The 16,657-nt window shown below is 46.4% G+C and overlaps 1 pseudogene; it reads right to left on the bottom strand.

The window, feature by feature from the left end:
* Positions 1 to 14,497, bottom strand: part of LOC102769521 — a 69,346-nt pseudogene extending 54,849 nt beyond the window's left edge.
* Between the last annotated feature and the right edge of the window lie 2,160 nt (positions 14,498 to 16,657).

Here is a 16,657-nt window from a genome sequence, read left to right as displayed (position 1 = left end):
TGGGGATTAATGGGGGGATAAGGACAAATTTGTAGTATCTTAACTAATTAAAAAAAAAAAAACAAATACCCTTGTTGCATAAAACTCAGATCGTTTATGCACTACAGACTGTCCCCACGCCAAAGTCCCTGCCTGCCAAGACAAGAAAGGCAACCTGTTCACACTTTTGTCCAAACAGCATGGACAACCATGTCCTGTGCCAAGTAGACACCAAATTAAAGTACTTAATGATGGCCACTGTTTATATAACAAATTCCCAGGTCCCAGGCCTTGTCAAATCTTTTCACTGCCAGAAACATGTCAAGATGCCCAAAGGCTCCCCATAGAGCCTTCCCCTGAACATGTATAGTCGTTAGAGAAGAGAATGCAATGGCTACACCTACCACAATACCCAGCTGAATAAATGTTATTTCCCTGCCTCCTAAGCGCCTCCATTTTCCCACAGAAAGACTTAATAGCAAGGGAAATTTTTGTCTGTAAAATTTTTAACAATTTTTAAATTATTGGAGTATCGTTCACATATCATATAATTTACCCATTCAAAGTGCACAATTCAATGATTTACAACATATTACATTGAACTTTATTTACAAGTTTTATCATTATACTTGCCCCTATACATTATGCAAGTTTGCAATCTCCCCTAATTCTCTGACTTTAATTATACGATTGAACAAGCCCAAAACTCATTTTTTTTAATTTTTTAATTGTGGCAAAATATATGTCATAAAATTTGCCATTTTTAAGTGTACAGTTCAGTGGCATTGATTACATTCAAAATATTGTCCAACCATCACCACTGTCTATTTTCAAAACTATTTCATCTCTCCAGACAGAAACTCTATAATCATTAAGTGAAAACTCTTCATTTCTCCTCACAGAGCCCCTAGAAGCCTCTGTTCTGCTTTCTATCTCTATGAACGTGCTTATTTCCAATATCTCAGATAAGTGGAATGCTATAACATTTGTCCTTCTGTGTCTGGCTCAGTTCACTTGGCATCTCGTCTTTAAGGGCCATCCATGTTGCAGCATGTATCAGAATCTTGGCTCTTTTTATGGCTGCAGAATATTCATTAAATGCATACACCACATTTTGTCTACCCAGTCATCTGTTGAGTATAGGCTTATTTTTTCAATACTTTGAGTGCAGAGATTTGAGAAATTTCATACTCAATTCATAGCACACTCTTGTCATCAGTCAACATGTGCCCCTCTCTCAGGTTTTGCTCATTTCTTCCTCCCTAGGAGCCTCTCCCACCCCGTGCACGCTAATGTGTTTGCTGTCGGTCCCTAATTATGTACGTAGGTTTGTAAAATATATAATTGTGTTGTTTGAATTTACACAAATGAATCTAATTTATAGAATTTCATTCTGTTTCTTACTTTTTCACTCACACTATGCTTTTAAGATCTACACCTATGTGCTCACTTCAGCAGCACGTGTATAAAATCGGAACGGTACAGAGAAGATTAGCATGGCCCCTGTGCAAATTCATGGAGTTATCCCACATTAAAAAAAAAAATCTACCCTGATGACTGTATCTTATTGTTTGATGTTTAGTCTCTGAAATGTGGCATAAAGGGATTAAATGGTCTCGTGCTATTATCTATTCTCCACGGAGGAAGCTGGCTCCCAGGGCAACTTCTGTGCTTCTCTGTGAGCTCTGAACAAATCTCTTAATCTCTCCAAGATTCGTTTCTTTATCTGTCTAATGAGGGGGTTACCCCAGAGCAGAGTCTTGATGGGCAGTTTGCCTCAAATGACCTGGGAAACTTGGCCAAAACACTATACCCAACCCAACAGCAAGATCCAAGGCAGTAAAGCCCTGGCATAAGCAAGTGTTGGGGGGGAGAAAAATAAAACACTTTCCAGATGATGCTGGTGCGCATCCCTAATTAAAACCCCTGTCTGAAATGGATCTCCACAGTCCCTTCCCTTCAATTTACTAAGAGTCTACAATGATAGGCAAAGGTCCTACAGAAAACCAAAGGCTCGAAGCTGGCAGTAAAAATGATGCCTGTGTCCCAGCTCTTTGTTTTCTAAGTATAAAATCTATTTTAAAAGCATTTAGGCTACTTTATTGCTACCTTCTATAAGTACTATATTCCACGGATTAACTGCTCCCCGGTTAGCACACTCATCCATAACTCCACGGGCTCAGTCCCTCCTTAGCTCGGATCATGCCCTCTGGTCCTTGTATTTGATAAAAGCTGCAAGAGGCTGGGAACATTTTTCATCTCTATTCCCATCAGAAATTTGTGTAGCTCAATAGGGTCACCTCTGAGTCTCTGCTTTTGCAAGGAATACAGATCTGGTTTCTATAGTCTGGTTTGAAAAGAAGATGCCTGGACAATTCTACGTGTGAACAGCGCTGCTCTGCCTCAGCCTATGGGTCTTGTTCTGAATTCCGTAATCAGAACTCACCTTCACAGTCTTCCTGGCCCCCCAAATAACATTGTTTAAAACTTTAGAAATACAAACTATAGGAAGAAGAAAAATGTGACTATAATCCCACTCGGTGAAATAACGTCTTTCTCACATGTATGACCCCGGCCCAGTCGTCTTAGTTCAGGCTGACATGACGAAGTGCCTGCGCTGGGTGGTTTATAGACAGACATTCCTGTCCTCACAGCCAGAGGCTGGAAGTCCTCGATCAGGTGCCAGCAAGGCCGGTTTCTGGGGTGAGCTCTCTTCTGGGTTGCAGACTGCTGACCGGTACCCTCACCTGGCGAGAGCAGAGAGAGGAAACAAGCTCTCTCAGGACTCTCATGAGCATTCATCTCCTCAGGAGGCTCCACCTTCATCGCCTCCCAAAGGCCTCACCTCTGAACCACCACATTGGGGGATGGGGTTTTAACACATGAATTTGGGGGGAACACAAACATTCAGTCCATACCACTCTTATCTATTTTGTTAGGTCTGATCAAATAATTGAATTGATACCCCTCCCCCAGGAACTGGCTTTTCAGATCATTTCACTATGGACATTCCCTTTGCTGAGACCACATTTCACTTGCTGTGACCACATTCCATTATCTCCCCTTCGGGTAAGCATGAAGAAGTCTCCGCCCAGAAAAAAGCCCGCCAAAAGTCCTTTAAAAGCCGCTGACTCCCATCACTGGGTACTGGAGCCATCCAGGCTCCGCCACCTGGTGTGCAGATGATCAAATAAATTCGTAATCCCTCACCACTCTGGCCTCGTGCGTTCCTCCTTCCGCGACCTAAAGGCCACACCTCTAAACCACCACATTGGGGGATGGGGTTTTAACACATGAATTTGGGGGGAACACAAACATTCAGTCCATACCACTCTTATCTATTTTGTTAGGTCTGATCAAATAATTGAATTGATACCCCTCCCCCAGGAACTGGCTTTTCAGATCATTTCACTATGGACATTCCCTTTGCTGAGACCACATTTCACTGGCTGTGACCACATTCCATTATCTCCCCTTCGGTTAAGCATGAAGAAGTCTCCGCCCAGAAAAAAGCCCGCCAAAAGTCCTTTAAAAGCCGCTGACTCCCATCACTGGGTACTGGAGCCATCCAGGCTCCGCCACCTGGTGTGCAGATGATCAAATAAATTCGTAATCCCTCACCACTCTGGCCTCGTGCGTTCCTCCTTCCGCGACCTAAAGGCCACACCTCTAAACCACCACATTGGGGGATGGGGTTTTAACACATGAATTTGGGGGGGGAGGACATAAACATTCAGTCTATAACACTTTTACCTATTTCACTTAGTGGGTACTTTATTGGTCCCATTTCGGGCCCCACACTCAGGAATTATGTTTGTCCTCTCTTTTCCTTCCTCAATCCATCAGCCCAACCTCCAAATACACCCTGAATCCACCCCTGTCTTTCTGTTCCCATTCCTACCACCACACACCAAACGCCATCATCTCTCACCCGGCTGCTTGCTTAGCCTCCCTGGTAAGTTGCAGAAGGAATGAAAAGATATCGACAGAACCAGAAAACAAAAATATCCAGACTGGCTTAAAGATTTAGGGCAGAAATAAGGAAATTGAATTTCATACAAATAAATGTAAGCCTCTGCATTTACTTGCCAAAGTTCCATGGCATAAGTTACAAGATGAATAAAGGACTTGGGTGATTTATTTGACTGCAAGCTCAATTAAGAAAACAATGTGATGTGCCTGATAGAAAAAAAGAAAGAAAAAAAGGTCCATACTACTTTGGCCGAATGAATAAGAATGCAGCATCCAGTACAAAGGGCATAATATAGTCCTTTGTGCTGGTAGCACACAGTGTTTTGTTCTATGATACATATGATATATGAGTATCCATAACATTGAGCCAGATTCTGAGCAGAGTTAAACTGGGTCACATAAGCAACAGGTGAAAAAACTGGGGACACTTGTCTGGGAAAGACTGAGGGTCTAAAGGGCACACCCACACTTTGGAACACATGAGTATACCCCTGGCTGAAGGAGAAGTCTCCAAACAGGTAGTTCCAGGAGGGACAGACTGTGATTCAAAAGGAATCCTCACATCCTTCATAGCTCAGCTGTAATGCCGCCTCCTCGGAGAAGCCTACCCTGATAACCCTGCCATCACCCTGTTTCATTTCCTTCCTTTCATATACTGCCAGCTAGAGTTATCCTAGTTTTTGATTAAGCATATGCTGCCTCCTCGACTTTAATACAGCATCAGTGAGAGCTGGGATCTTGTGTATCCTGTTTATCATAACATTCAGGATCTAGGAAAGTGTAAGGCGCATAGTGGGAGCTCAATAAATACTCGGGAAGGAATGACTGCCCTCCTCTCCACAGCCGCTTCCAGCATTAAAGGGTCATGAACAGTCATTCTCAAGGAGATTAGCAATAGCATTTGGGGTTCCTGCTGGGAAAAGAGCTGAGTTCATTATCTCCCGCCTCCTGGGGCTTCCCCCTCACTCAGTAGTTTCCATTCTGTGACTCAATCTGCAGGTCCACACCACGGATTCCTTGGCTGTCCTCTGTCCTCAGAGTGTCCTTGGATCGGAACCTTACTTCGGGTTCTCCCCAGAGTGAGCTCCCTAGATTCAGATGCGGTTCCTGAAGTCCAGGACATTGTGACCTTTGACCTTCTTCGTGCTAGGTCACATGGAGGTGTTTGGAGACCCAGGTATTGTGGAAACCAAGTGGAAGTCTCCAGAATACTACTCCCCACAGCCTGGTACATCCCTTCCTAAAAGGTGAACTGAATCCAGCAGGTGGATTTTGTCTCCGGTCACAGCTTTAGAAGGCTGCTTTAAATGTCCAGCCACTAGAATAATAATGTCACCGCAGCCTAGAGACAGGCAAACCTACCCATGGTGTATTTTTAAATTAAAAAGCCAGTTAAGAAACAATAGGTTGAATATAATCTTCTATTCTCTTGTAAAATAAAATACACATGAAAGGTTTGGCAGGAAATATACCAAAATGTCAACTGTGTAATCGCCGGGCAGGGGGGTAACATGGGCATCTTTCTTTTCTTTGTTATAACTTTGAAAAATCATTAGCAATTATTCAAAAGCAACTTTTTACTTTCATAATTTCAAAAAAGGGTAGTTTGGGGTAAAAAGGTGGTTTGACCTGGCACTTGGGACCCATCAGGAGGCCGGGGAGAGGAGCGCAGCTGGCGACTGCCGAGCCCCCACTGCCGCGAGTGCTTCTGCTTCCTCCTTTTAATCCTCACAACCCGCCCCTGAAGCAGTAGCCCCATTTCATAGCTTGGAAAACTGAGACTCGGGGAAGGTTCACAATTTGCCGAAGGCCTCCAATTTGGTAGAGATGAGATGTCAATCCAACCCTGCACAGTGCTTCCCGGGAAAGACACAAGCTCTCCCTCTGAGCTGGAGCCGAGGCTGGGCCACAGAAGCACCAGTCCTTGGGTTTCGGTGGATTTGACATTAATGAGTCTCAGCGTTTCAGAGTCCTCTGTCCGTGGTCGACTGTTACCCGCGGAACGGTGCGTGGCAGCACTGAGGACACCGGGGAGCTTGTTAGGCATGAAGAATCTCAGGCTCCATCTCACACCTACGGAATCAGACTCTGCTTTTTAGCAGGATGCCCAGGTGATTCACCTGCTCCTCACAGTCGGAGAAACGCTGCTTTTAAATGCCTCCCCAGCCCCGCTGCCTGCCCGGATTGCTATGGAAACCACCATCCCTGGCCTCTCCTCCCATGTCCCTCTCTTCCCCTGAAACAAAGAGCTCTGTCAGACATTCACACAAGCCTCGGGGCCCGAGAGGAGAAATGCTACCCACAAAGATACTTTATTAATCAAAATAATGCCTGGCACTTCCTGGTTTATGTGTGTTAGCCTCAAGGCGAGCTGGGCCTGGTCCCTCCACACCAGCCAGAGCAGTGGTGGGCTGATAAATGTTTAACAACCAATTTCCAAGGAATAAATACTCCCACCAGGACCAATTCCAAGGCCCCGCGATGATGTCACTGGACATGGACTTGAGAAGGGACGCGCACAGTTGGTTAACAGGAGCAGACAGGGGCAGGGGGCATCGGCCCCGGGGCCCCACGCAGCCGGAGACTCATTTTCTGAGTCGAGGTCTTTCGTACGAGAGGGGAAGCGGCAGTATTCTTTCAGCTAATGAGGACATAATGTTTTATTGTTGGCTTCCACAACCATTTAAATTTATCCATCTCTAATTAGTTTTGGCAAACAGAAAATGACTCGCCAAATATAATCTGCAACAGCCTGTCAGACCGTAAAATTGTCTGTGCTGGCTGTGTGCTCGGAAATCGGAGGGAGTCCTGGGTCTGCAGTGGAGCCAGGCTGGGGAGCCTGGGCTCAGCCTCGTGAATAAAACATTTCCAGCAGCTTGTAGGTGGGAGCAGAAAGGGGTTCAGGCAGAGCCTGTGCCATCTATTTCCGCCTGACTCTTCAGTGTCTACTCTTGTTCATTTCTCAACAGGGACAAGGCAGGGCAGCAGCGCAGTTCTGAGCTAGGAAGATAGACAGTCCAGCTGGGAGGGGATCCGAGGAGGAGCTGGATTGACAGAGAGGAGAGGGAAGGACACATGGGTGATGGGAAACTGGGAACACACACAGAGAGGAAGGAAATGAGAACTATTTGCAACACATTGGGTAGGTCTGTTTGGCGGGAGGACCAAGTTGTTCATTGTTGTCATCATTATTAACCGCCACCCACTGAGCATTTACCATATGCCAGGCTCTATGCTAAACAATGTAAGCCAATTATCTCAATGACTGCACAGAAATCCTGTATCATCGCCATCATCATCATCGTCATCATCTCCATTTTACAGGGGAGGAAACTGTGGTTTAAAAGTTTAAGGTATTTGCTCACGGTTGCACAGCTGGTAAGAAAAGGGGGCAGACTCCAACCCAGTTCTATCAGATTCTGAAGCCCATGCTGTAAGCACCTCAATACATCACCTTAAATGTGTCGGGTGGGGGGGGGGGGGGGACACGGTGAAGGCTGCATATCCTTTACCATCTGGCCTTTGAAGTATATAGAGTGATGCATGCTGTAAGCACCTCAATACATCACCTTAAATGTGTCGGGTGGGGGGGGGGGGGCGGGAAAGGGAGATGTCCCACCCTGAGAAGCTTCCTCTGAGCAGCCAGAGGGCAGAAGAAATAGAGAAGGGAGGGACCACCGACTTCCCCCAGGTCCTGAGGGCTGAGAGCGGAGTGCTGAGTTCCAATAGTCTAACCTACATTCTGCCCAGCTCAGACCGTTCAGTTCCAGAAATGACATTTCCAGAGGAACAGTGACAAAGCAGAGGGGAATGACGAGATGATGGGAAAACTCAAAAGCCACCCCTGTTGGGAAGAAATCAGGCCAGAAAGGATGAGGCTGAACCAACAAACACATTTGTCAGAGACAGCTGGTCCCTCTTCCGCAGGACACAGCGAGACCATGTTTTCCAGTCGTCCTCGCAGGTCAGTGTGGCCATAGACTGAGTTCTAGCCAATGGGACGTGGGTGGAAGTGATGGAACAGACCTCCAGGCTCGGGCCCTGGAACTGCCCATGCGCAATCCTCGCGCTCTTTCCCCTCCTCGGGGACCATGGAAACCGTCTGATGATGCAGGTAGAGCCTCAGGATGAAAGGAGCCTGGTCTCTGAATTACTGCTTAGAGACAAGCTTCTCACCAATCAAAAACAATTAAACTTGATATGAGTAAGAAACAAACTTGTATTTATTAAGGTTCTCGTTTTAAAAGGCACCCTTGCCAAAGCAACTGGAACCATTAGCCTGGAGAAAATTCAGAGGTGGAGAGTAATCATGATATTCAACCACAAGTTAAAAGATTGGTTGATGATACTCCAAGGCAGGTAACTGAGACCAGGAGTAGTAACTCTAAAGAGACTGCTCATAACCCACATGCCTAACAATCATAAATGCCCAAAAATCTGGCTCCTGTCCACTCTCCAACCACATTTCCCATCACCCTATGGGCTCCCCACTCTCCCTTCTGTTCCATGAACTCTTTCTTGCCTTTGGGCCATGGGCATGCAGATCCCTCTGCCTCAGACACTCCTCCTGACACCTTACCGGCCTTACTCATACACTCCTTCCACAGCTGTGTATGCTCCATGCCACGCCGTGCCAGGCTCTGTTCTGGGTTTTTGGGATACAGCAGCGAACAAAACAGACAAAAATCCCTGCCCTCATGGACCTAAATTCTACCCAAAGATAAACACTATGAACAATGAACATAATAAATGAGTCACTAATATAGTATGTTAGGTGGTAAGTGCTGAAGGAATATAAGGAAAGGATGGCAAAGGAAGGAGGATTGGGCGTTCTGGGGCCAAGGTGGGGGTGTACCAGACAAGTAGCCATTTGAGGTTGGGTGCCCATGGTGATTGGCACCCTGGCATTTAGCCTCATGGAGAAGCTGATACTTGAGGGAGGAAAGGAGCTTAGAGAGTATCTGAGGGAGAGTGTTCCAGGCAGAGGGAACAGCTGAAGTTCCTGTGGTGGGAGCATCTCTGGTTTGTTCAAAGAACAGCACAGAGGCCAGTGTGCTGGAGCGAAGGGAGCAAGAAGGGGTTGAGTAAGCGAGGGGATGAGAGAGGCAACAGGGACACCTGAGGATTCAGATCAAATGTCACTTCTTAACGGAGGCCACTGGGAACCCCCAAATCTGAACTCCATTTCCATCCCTCAATCCCATTATCGTCTCTCACAGCACTTTTGTCTTTTATGACATTGTGTACGTTAGGTAGGGCGGCCACAACAAACTGCGTGCCTGGAACAGGAATGCATTGTCTCACGGTTCTGGGGGTCAGATTCTGAAGTCAAGGCGTCAGCAGGGTTGGTGTCTGCCTGTGTCTCTTCACATCATCTTCCTTCTATGCGTGTCTGCGTCCAAATGTCCCCTTTTTCTAAGGACACCAGTCCTATTGGACTAGGGCCCACACTAATGACCTCATTTAACTTGATTGCCTCTGCAAATAAGGTCACATTCGGACAGACTAGGGGTTAGGACTTCAATGTGTAAATTTAGGGGAAGACAATTTAGCTCATAACAGACATGGTAAGTTATGATTATTTTACCCATGCGTTGAATTGTTTAGTGTCTGCAACCTCTGTAGGTGCCACTGAGGCAGGGCCCAGCCGATTTCAGGCCTCTCCCCGCACCCAGCACCTGGTCCAGTGCTATTTGGTGCTTCATTCATATTTGTTGACCCCATGAGTGGCTGTTGGAGTGAGCTGCCTCCAGAGGCAGTGGCTACCAGCGGCGGAGTCACTGGGACAGGTTTGGTCATCATCCCAGGACACAGGTCATCACAGAGCGAACTCTAAAACCCGTTCCCACCCTGAGAGTTTGTATTTCCCTAGCAATCCTGAAATAAAGCCTGAAGTTCATTTTGTTCTGCTGCAAACAGGCAACCTCCTCTTGCCCTTCAGTTCTGCCGCCTTCTTTCCTTCCCTTTAAAAGCCTCTGCCCTCAGGGCTGCCCCTCAGGGCTGGGCTGTGTTGTGTTGACAAATGAGAAATCCTACTGGGTTCCCAGCCTGATTCTGCCCCGTTAGCCATCTGAAAGAACCACCAGGTAATAACTGCTGTGGTTTTAATAAAGCCGGGGTTACTCAACTCTCTCCTCTCCTCCCCCCGCCCCCTTGCAGTCTCCTTCACACAGCCAGTTGCTACGGAAGGACGCTGCCTAGTGTGTAAGTGGGAACCTTCTGGACAGAGACCAAGAAAGCATCCAAACCTTCATCGGGAAAAGCTTGCAGGAAAACAGCCAAGAGAGCAAAGGTGTAGTGCAGACTCCGGTCTCCCTTCCTGTCCGCGTGCTGATTTGAGGTGGAACTTGAGAGATGTCGTTTAACCTCTCTGGATCAGAAACTTAAAGTAACAGAAACATTTAGAAACAGTTGAATGACTTGCTAGGGTGGTGGGACTGGGGGTGTTTTTTGGTTTCTTCCTCATTCATTTCTGCTTCTGTTGCCTTAATGCTGCTTGTCCAGCGATTACAGTTTGCTTTTCATCACTAAACTAGGCATGCTGTTGATATGCCCCAAAAGGGAGTCAGACATCTGCTCCCTGGTGCATGTGGAATAAGCTTCTTTTTAAATGCATTTCTAGAGCCAGCTGGGGCATGATGAGTGGGGAGCAGGGTGCAGCAAGACCTTTTGGACCCTGTAAACTTGGCCATCAGGAGTGGGCCACACCCAAACACGTGAAATAAGATGGTTCCCAGAGGGGAAGTCAGGTGTGGCTACTGATTAGGAAAGGAAATGTCTGCCCCCCCTTCCTCGGCATGGCTCAGTGGTTGAGCGTCAACCTATGAACCAGGAGGTCATGGTTGGATTCCTGGTCAGGGTATATGCCCAGGTTGTGGGCTCAATCCCCCCGGGGGGGGGGGGGGGGCTGGAAGCAGCCAATCAATGATTCCCTCGCATCATTGATGTTCTCGCTCTTTCTCCCTCTCTCTTCCTTTCTGAAATCAATAAAAAGATTTTAAAAAAAAAAAAGAAAAGAAAATGCCTGTTGCCTGGCCAAGAATTATACCAATAGCCAAAATTTCTCACAGCAGCAACTCACATGGGCACAATATTTTCCTTTTTTAAGCCGTTTCACATACTCAATCTCATTCAACCTTCAACATTGCCCTTGTGAGGTCCTTGGTTACCATACACATGTTATAGGACACAAACTGATTTGGATAGATTACTGTCTTCATTCTTCCCTTGCACACTAGTGATGTATCAGCAAAGGTGGTGATATCTACAGCAGAGAATTCTGTTCCTGGGAAGAATTATGTTCCATGAATTCACTTAGCCAGGCCCTTAGAGATGGATTCTTTGAACTACACAGAGGTATGAAGGCTAACCCATCAGGGTACCCAAATGGCCTGATCAGGAAGCCCGACAGCCTGGTGCAAAAGTTCTCAAGCTTTTCCCCATTGAGACTCAGGTGAAAGACGACATCAGGGTGTGATGCACCTCCATGAACATCCTCAGGGGCACACTCAGGTCCCAGTCACTCACTGACAGGACTTTCCCACCTGAACAGGAAAGTAGCCTACAGCACAGGTGAGCCAGAAGGCGGGTGGGTAACTCATTGGATACCTCCGGATTCTCCCAACCACTAGCATGGGAAGCAGCTCTGTGCAGCGGCTAAGAGCACGGCCTTTGGTGACAGACAGAACATGGCTTCCAATATTGGTTCTCATTCTTTCTCGCTACATGACCCTGAGCAAGTTTATTTACCTCTCTGACCCTCAGTTTTTATAAATTGGGAATAAGAACACCCATCTCCTAGGACAGTGATGGCGAACATTTTGAGCTCAGCGTGTCAGCATTTTGAAAAACCCTAACTTAACTCTGGTGCCGTGTCACATATAAAAATTTTTTGATATTTGCAACCATAGTAAAACAAAGACTTATATTTTTGATATTTATTTTATATATTTAAATGCCATTTAACAAAGAAAAATCAACCAAAAAAATGAGTTCACGTGTCACCTCTGACACACGTGATAGGTTCGCCATCACTGTCCTAGGATATCCCAGTGAGGATAAATAAGATAATACAGTGGTGCCCCGCGTAACATTTCAGTCAACACAGACCCGCATACACAATGGTGATGTGCCATATAGCTTAGGTGTGCACGCTCGGTGATGTTTGCACAACCACAAAGTCGCTTAAGGATGAATTTCTCAGGGCGAATCCCTGTCATGAAGCAGGGTGGGACTGTGCGCACATACAAAGCTCTTTCCAACAGGCTTAGGACACAGCACACATTCAGTCATTGTTAATTCATTATAGCAGCAGTAGTGCTACTAGAAATCACTTGAAAACTTCAGAAATTACCACAACACACTAGACAAGCTCTGGCTCTCAGTAGCCTTGTTCCCAGAGTTCTGCCCACAAAGAGTCAAGAGTTGGGCAGTTGGTATGATAAAGATCAGGATGAAAGCTGGACCATTCCAGCGGAAATCCTGCCAATTTCTGTGGAGTTTCCTCATTGAGAATTAAACCCTGTGGAGGGCATAGGAGAAAAGGTCAGAAAACCCATAAAGAGATGTGCTGATAAATCAGGGGAGAGAACTTGGCATGCCCAGCAACATTTACAAGCAAAACACACACAGAGATCTCTTTGGAAGGCTTCTGAAAGAAGGACGGGGTGGGCCTAGACCAGTGGTCGGCAAACTCATTAGTCAACAGAGGCAAATATCAACAGTACAACGATTGAAATTTCTTTTGAGAGCCAAATTTTTTAAACTTAAACTATATAGGTAGGTACATTGTTATTGACTTAATTAGGGTACTCCTAAGGCTTAGGAAGAGCCACACTCAAGGGGCCAAAGAGCTGCATGTGGCTCGCGAGCCGCAGTTTGCCGACCACTGGCCTAGACTTAGAGCACGACCTTTGGTGGGGTGGGCCTTGACGTACAGGTAAGATTTGGGTGGGAGAAAAGAGGCAGTCACAGCCAGGGATGCAAGACAAGGAGGAGCAAGCACATCACCGAAGCAGGAGTCTGTGCCAGAGCTCTGGGAGCAAAAGTCTGCTTTGCCTCCTTCTCCTTGCCTCTCCATCATCCCCTCCCCTCCCCTAAATAACTCAGCCCTTTGGCTAAGCTATCAGGATGTTCCAGGTTGGTTCTGCTTGCAGGGTTTCCCCAGCTACCTAATTAAACATAGCGCATTTAATTGAATCATAGTGAGGCCCGTAGCTGATGTCTCTACACCCGGAAGGGAAAAGGTGGGGTACGATGAAAACCCACTGCGTCTTACTGGTGCCAGCTAGAACTCTGTAGATATTTTCAAACCTCAGCATAAAAAGAATGCTATTTGAGGCAATATCATGTATAGATTAAAGTAATCTCCCAAACAAGAGAAGAGAAGATATCCCTTTTCTACAACAACAGTTCAGTAAATTTTGTTTAGCTTGCGTAGGATACTGTTAATTACAGTAATTTATCAAAGTGGCACAAGGTGGTATTCACACACACAAAGAGTCCTTTCCCACAGTGGAAAATCCTCAGTTTTATAGAAGCTGAAGCTAGTACTAATTGAATTTTCACTTGGGTAGATAAAATCTTTAACAACGCCGGAATAACTAAATGCTCTTTGCTCAATGATGTGGATCGGGATGATTTACAACACCTTTCACACAATCATGCTAATTTTGCTTTCATATGATTAATTAAAACAATATGTTCATTCTTCCTAAAGTGGAATTAGGGCACCCAAGGAGGTGGCTTTTATTACCAACTTCCCTATCCAGCAATAAAAGCAATGTTCGCACACTGTCTCCAAGAGAGTGGTAGGCACACGGGGCGCTGATGAGGAGACTTGGTCACGTTCAGCGTTACTCTTTAGAAGGCAGTGGAGGTGAGTCTGATGGGCAGAGAGATGGTTCTAGACTTCAGAGCTAAAAAGGGTTTTTGAGGCAATGTCATGAAAACCTACCATTTTACAGATGAGAACACTGAAGCTTGGCAAGGCCAACGAGTTGTTCCCAACTTATAAGGCCCCATTTTTCTTTTTCCTTTTTTCTTTTTCTTTTCTTTTTTTGTTAATCCTCAACTGAGAATATTTTTTCATTGGTTTTTAGGGAGAATAGAAGAGAGAGGGAAAGACAGAGAGAAACATAGATGTGAGAGAAACACATCGATTAGTTGCCTCCCATATGAGCCCTGACCAGGGTCCTGGCTGGGGAGGAGCCTGCAACCAAGGCATGTGCCCTTGACCAGAATCAAACCCAGACTCTATCCACTGAGCCAAACTGGGTAGGGCATCAGGCCCCATTTTTGGTAGAACTGGTGTCAGTATCCAGCCACCCTATGACTTAACCCAGTCTTCTGGAGAAAGAGCACTGGATTGGGAGTCAGCAAACCTGGATTTAAGAGCCAATCCTACTGCTGACTCACTGTGGCACCTTACCAGGCATTGAATCTCTCTCACCTCCCCCTCCTGTAGAATTGGGATGATGGCATTGGCACTGTCCATCTTCCGGAATAAAGGGCCATGAGATAGACGGTGTTTGAGGCACTCCTCCATGCCTAAACCCATTGTCTCCTACATTTCCCAGACCCCTCACCTTAGTGCCTATACCCTCCACTTCTTAGAATCCCCAAAGGGGCCCCTTGTGTTTTCCAGCTGGAGGAGCTGAAGGCTGGGAGACAGCAAGGTCCAAGCTAATTAGTGGCGCAGGTGGACTGGAGCCCACCGGCACTGCCCCCTCTCCATGCGGCCTCCTCCCCACACCCGCTCCCTCGGAACCCTGCCCTCCGCCCTGGGTGACAGTGGATGGCAACTCTCTTGGGTGATGATCCTTAACACTGAGGGAGCCCTGTTCACCCTGAGGCACTGGTCCACCTAACCAGCCCACAAAAAAGAGACCCTTTTTTAGCAGGACCTCTGATACATGACTGGAATTCTTCAGCAGTTAAAGACAGAAAGGGCCTCAACCACCTTCACTTTACATTACAGATGAGAAAACTGAGACCCGGAGTGGGGGGCAGAGGGGGAGTACCATTTATTAAACACCTCTGATCTGCCAGACATGCTTAAGGGACTTTCTCAGGTGACCCCATTCAAGGACAAAAAGGAACGTATGGGTCATCTGGCTGCTAAGGGACCGCTCTGCTATACCTGCAAAGGTCAGCCCCCACACAGCTTCCTCCCCGACTATGAGCATGAGTGTGAACCAAGTGCTTGACATGAGCTAATTCAGTTAATCCTTCAAACAACCCTCTACAGTGGGTACTTCTCTCGCCTCCACTGTGAGATGAGTCACCTGCCGGAACTCACATGAACAGTGAGGCCAAAGGCTGAGATTCAGGGTGTTTACAACTACAGGGAATGATGCTCCCCATGCGAGTACAAAATAAAATCAACTGGGAGGCGCCAGGTACAGGTGTCACAAGCCTTCAAACTGGTAGCGCAGAGATTTCAAATGGACCTTCAAGAGCTCTTGCTTCTCCACAGGGGTCGCCGGCTCTTGCTCCCAGGATGACATTCACATAAGGACAGCCCTGCTCTCAGCCTCAGTCCCTAGGTTGATGGTGCGTGAGCCAATAGCTACCTCCTACCCCTCCCTTCTGCTTCACACCCCATTGGAGTGGGCAGACGGCCAAGTTCATCTGTGTCAGAGTCTTAAAACCCACTTGGCAGGTGGATGGCCAGTTTACCAGAAAGACCTGTGGGTTTCTCTAAGCTGACCTGGCAATCCAAAGGAGGGAAAGCAATAAAATAAAAAGCATGGGCGATATGGGCCATTACGGCAGGGAAAACAATGAGAGATTTATGATGAAAACATCATTTCATTCCTTATATTAATTCATCATTTTTATTATCACAACATCTCACCTTCTCAAACTCAGTACTTGTGAGCAAAGTCTAGAATTACACCAAATAGTCAAATGTTTCTTCTAGACGCTTTTAAAGTGAAAAAGCAAATTACAAGTATTTGTATTTCACATCTGCAAAGCAGAAGGCATTTTACATGTCTCTGCAAAATGGCCATAAATTATTTTGTCATCTTTTGAAGATAATTTCAAGTAGAGAAACAAAAACATAGTACACACTTCCCACAAACCACGATATTAAGACTCAGGCCCAGGTGGACTAGTGCAAAGACTGTGAGCTGGGAGTTGACTGACTGGGTCTTATTCCCGTCTTCACACTTACAAACTGTGTGACCTGGGCAAGTTATCTGTCTCGGCCCAGCCTCACTCTCCCTCTGTAACGTAGGGATGGTAAGTATGCAAACATGGTAGAGTCCTTATAAGGACTGAGATTATGTATGAAAATTCTCAATACGTGTTAGTGGCTATCAGCACATGGTTAGTTATTTGTGTCAACAAATATATTTGTTACATTAGTGAAAATTCTCCCTACTGGAAGAAACAGAAACCAGCTGAAATTAGCTTAAATGAGAAAGAGAGGGAATGCACTGGCTGACTCACCGGGACTCATGGTGGTGCTGGCCCCAGGCTAGTCAGGATCCCAAGTTCAGGCAGCATTCGCCTCCATTCAACACTCTGGATCTCATCTTGGCTCTGGTCTGTGAGTGTCCTCATTGTCTCAGCTCCTCGGGGCCATTGCTTCTGGGATCAAATCCCACCGCTCTTGACACAGGGGCAAGATGGAGCCACCACCTCCACCTTCAATTCAAAAAATTCCAGGGAAGTTATTTGCCTTTTCCATGCGGTGGGG

Source organism: Myotis davidii, unplaced genomic scaffold (assembly GCF_000327345.1).
Source record: "Myotis davidii unplaced genomic scaffold, ASM32734v1 scaffold18, whole genome shotgun sequence".
NCBI classification, from domain to species: Eukaryota; Metazoa; Chordata; class Mammalia; order Chiroptera; family Vespertilionidae; genus Myotis; species Myotis davidii.
This window is presented reverse-complemented; position numbering and strand designations above follow the sequence as displayed.